General features: G+C 36.1%; 1 protein-coding gene across 1 annotated transcript in view; it reads right to left on the bottom strand.

The window, feature by feature from the left end:
* Window positions 1-3,457, bottom strand: part of LOC107657405 (polypeptide N-acetylgalactosaminyltransferase 13-like) — a 47,522-nt gene extending 44,065 nt beyond the window's left edge. Inside the window, exon 1 of the mRNA XM_016445460.1 lies at window positions 3,049-3,457. The gene's annotated coding sequence lies outside the window, so the exon portion shown is untranslated. The remainder of the gene's footprint in view (window positions 1-3,048) is intronic.
* Window positions 3,458-4,067: the final 610 nt, after the last annotated feature.

Genomic DNA, 4,067 nt, shown 5'->3' with positions numbered 1-4,067 from the left:
GGCTACACTGTATAAAAAATTCTGTAGTTTTTACAAAATAATTTTGGCAGCTGTGGTTGCCAGAATAATTTTGTAAAAAAATACAGAAAAACTGTAAACACATTTACGGCCAAAAAAAATTACATTTTACAGTATAAAACTGTGATTTACAAACAGGAAAATTTGAATGTAAACCAGTAAATTCAACAACGCACACTGCTATTAAAATCGGTTTTGTACCTTTAACATACTGACAACCACCATAATAATGCAAGTGGTAAAAGAGAAAGCCACATGAAGAATCAAAGCTCATCACGACTCACGAGTAGCTTCGCCACAAGCAGAAGTACATACTAATATATAGAAGTTGCACAGAGTCATTAATGCAAACACAAAACACCATCATGGTAACACACATGACACTTCAATAATACAATAAACTTTCATTAAACAACAGAAGATGTAACATAAAGCCCAAATGTACATAACTGATAACAAAAACTACTAAAAAACATGATTATTTCAACAAAATACTCTCAAATGTGGAGTGTCAAACAGGGAATTCTGGGAATATCAGTTTACAGGTTTTGACTGTAAATTATACATTGATTTGTTATTTTTTTACTTCTAAAAACTGTACAATTAACAGCATTTTACTGTAAAATTACTTGAAATGTCTGGTTAGATCTTTTACAGTTTTTCAATGTATACAGTACGGGAACTTACTGTTAACCTATTAACAGGTTTTTTTTCCGTAGCATTTTTACAAAATTTTACAGTTAAAATTACACTTATTTTTTACAGTGTACCCTAAACCAAACCCTAACCAGTACATGTAGTTAATTAATATTAATCAGTATTTAAATATAGGCTATAATTACACTGTAACAAAGACACCTTAAAATAAAGTGTAACCCTAAATTCTAATTAAATAGGGATTGTTAACAATGACATGCTTGACAGATTCGTTCAAGAAGACAATCTGGTGACACAACTTTTCTCTCAATAAACTCCTAATTGGCTGCTTATTAATAGTTAGTAAGGCAGTTGTTACAGTATGTTGAGGGGTAGGATTAAGGGATCTAAAACATAGTCATGCAAAATAAGACATCGGTATGTGGTTGGTTGCACTTTATTTTACATTTTACATCTTTATTGTAGTTTAGGTTTTGTAAGATGTTTGAATGGTTTTGAAAGAAGTATCTTATGCTCAACAAGGCTGCATTTGTCTGATTAAAAATATTGGACAAATGAAAAATGTCTGAAAGTACACAATTCTGGAAGCAGACAATTTTAACCTGGGCCAGTAAGCAACTGCTTACCATTGCCCTAGCAACCAACCAGAACACCTTAGCAACTTATCAACACCTCTTAAAAACAACTCAGAACACATTCACAGCTACATAGTTACTGCTGGGCAAATCTATTTAAGCAATTCAATGCAATGTCTTAAGCCTGTATGGATGCATCAGTGCAAACATTTCAAATCTATATGTCCTGTTGTCAAATGTGTAGTCCTTCAGAAATAGAACGGGCGTCTGTTTTCTTTCGGGACTCCAGTATAGACAACTTAATTGATTATGATGGGTTTACTTTTGATGCAACGCGATGCTCTTATCTGGTGTAGAGTTCGTAAAAGGTAATCACATTTTCTTTGAGACGTTTAAAAATTAACAAAATAATGAGTGTGAAATTGAATTCTCTGAAATATTCCAGGCTCCTCTGCTTTTAAATGCCTGCACTGTTTGATTTCTTTTAGAGATTCAGTTAACCAGCAGACTGGTGTAAAGTCTAAAAACTCAGCCCTTCAGACTGGGGTGTACAGTTACCTCTAAGCTATTATCATTAGTCTCCTGAAACCCAAAACCCAAGGAAAGCATTGATTGGGTCTTAATTAAGAGGCTTTCACTTAACATTGAGCCTTTGCAAAGTCTGTTATGCAGTTTTGTAGCAAATGAGACCTTGTTCATTTGGAGCCATAATTATTTGACATGCTTGCTAAGAGTTTACAAGTAACAAAGTGACTATTTTAGCAATGCAGAATTTTAAGACATTGTCTCAGTGTCAAAGCAGAACTCACATAGAACAAGTTGCCTTACCTGTGCAACTGAATGCGTGTGCAGTGAGACCATTCACATATTTGCTGACATGTTTTGGTCATAGAGTACTGAAATGAGTAAACAAGACAAAGAAGCGGTTTATGACATACCCTAATGTCTACACCATGTTTTAGAGCTTAAGAAACTCACTAAACCTCAAACATGGCCTTTTGATTGTGCTTTATTTCTTTTTTTTTTTTTACTTACTTTTTTTTAAATTTCTTTTGTGCTTGAATTCCTGAATGAGCTGCTTTCACATCACAAGTTAAAGATTTTTCCTTAAGACATTTTTTTTTCATGCTGGCCTGCATACATCTGTGCATCAGATGACACAAACACACCTGTTAAGATTCACACAACACTGATGTCATCAGGTGCGTAAGGCTACTTTTTTTTCTCTCTGAATAAAATGAATTTATAAAAACTACATGTTCTGAACATCCAAAAAAAATCTATAAGTTTTACTAACTATATATTATATACATATATATATAGAGAGAGAGAAAGCATGAGTTTTCACAATGTTCGAAAAGGTTTTGTTTTTCTTTCAACTAAGAACAGCATCTTTTGTCAGCTTAGTAAATTCAAGCAAATCGGGCCACTTCTTTGACACTGAGATGACTAAGAAAAGAAAGTCCCAGTTATCCTGAATTAACCTCTATTTTTAGCATAGCGATACCGCTGTACAACACTCATCACGAAATTGGTTAAAATGTCAGTCAGGCTACGGTGATTTGTAAATGTGCATTTGTAAATTGTGCAATCCCCAAAAGCGCAAGTTTAGTTGTTACCATAAAAAATAAAAAAATTATATAGTGTATGCATGCTAATATATACAATTGTATTAATTTTTTTCGGGGTCTTTAGCCTGTATGTCTTTGGTTTTGGATCGTCAGGACATATGCTGGCATGTGCGCTTATTATTTAAGGAAGTGTTTTACATGTAAGGCAATGACACTTCTGTACTTACTGAATGAAGACTGAATGACACCTTGAGCTCCTGATGACCAGCCAACGACGTGTTGCGTCTGTTTCCTCTTATTTATAATTCCAATACGATTTCATGCGTATCTCTTGTTACGAGTGTGAACACCGAACAACGACATAGACCCAGTAAAATATAAATCAATCAATCAATACAAATAACAGGCCGGATTTATTGAGCCCCACAATCTCGAGCTGTCCCTTTCAGCACTGTCTCTATGACAAATGATGCTGCATGCATTCAGCCTCGCTGCATCACTGGCCAGATGTCATCCCTGGAATCAGACGCGGAAGCTGGAGCTGTGTGTCGTCTGCCAGGTCTTCATCTGAACAAACATTTCCCTGCTCTTAGAAATGGATTCATATGATGTCGGTATCGTTCCGCTTGGGCTATAGGATTTAGGATGCCTGGAGACAAGAGGCGTGTCCATCTAAGACACCGATGCGCAAGTGCGCCGAGGACATCTGGTACATGTAGGCTATTTCTAATCACAGCTCTCTCGCTGGGGAATAAGACAATGTACTTCTGACGCATGGCGTTATTATTAGTACCACTCATTCAGAATAATAATAAGTCATTAAGATTCTGGATAATGTCAACAAAACTCGTGGTTTCTTTCAGTGATTAAACGTTAAAAAAATATATGGGTGCTCTTTTGTATTTATCTCTTGTTACGAGTGTGAACACCGAACAACGACATAGACCCAGTAAAATATAAATCAATCAATCAATACAAATAACAGGCCAGATTTATTGAGCCCTACAATCTCGAGCTGTCCCTTTCAGCACTGTCTCTATGACAAATGATGCTGCATGCATTCAGCCTCGCTGCATCACTGGCCAGATGTCATCCCTGGAATCAGACGCGGAAGCTGGAGCTGTGTGTCGTCTGCCAGGTCTTCATCTGAACAAACATTTCCCTGCTCTTAGAAATGGATTCATATGATGTCGGTATCGTTCCGCTTGGGCTATAGGATTTAGGATGCCTGGAGACAAGAGGCGTG

The sequence above is a fragment of the Sinocyclocheilus anshuiensis genome, unplaced genomic scaffold (genome assembly GCF_001515605.1).
Source record: "Sinocyclocheilus anshuiensis isolate Anshui unplaced genomic scaffold, SAMN03320099.WGS_v1.1 scaffold355, whole genome shotgun sequence".
Taxonomy (NCBI): domain Eukaryota; kingdom Metazoa; phylum Chordata; class Actinopteri; order Cypriniformes; family Cyprinidae; genus Sinocyclocheilus; species Sinocyclocheilus anshuiensis.
Note: the sequence above shows the minus strand (reverse complement) of the source record. Positions and strands in the feature narration are given on the sequence as shown.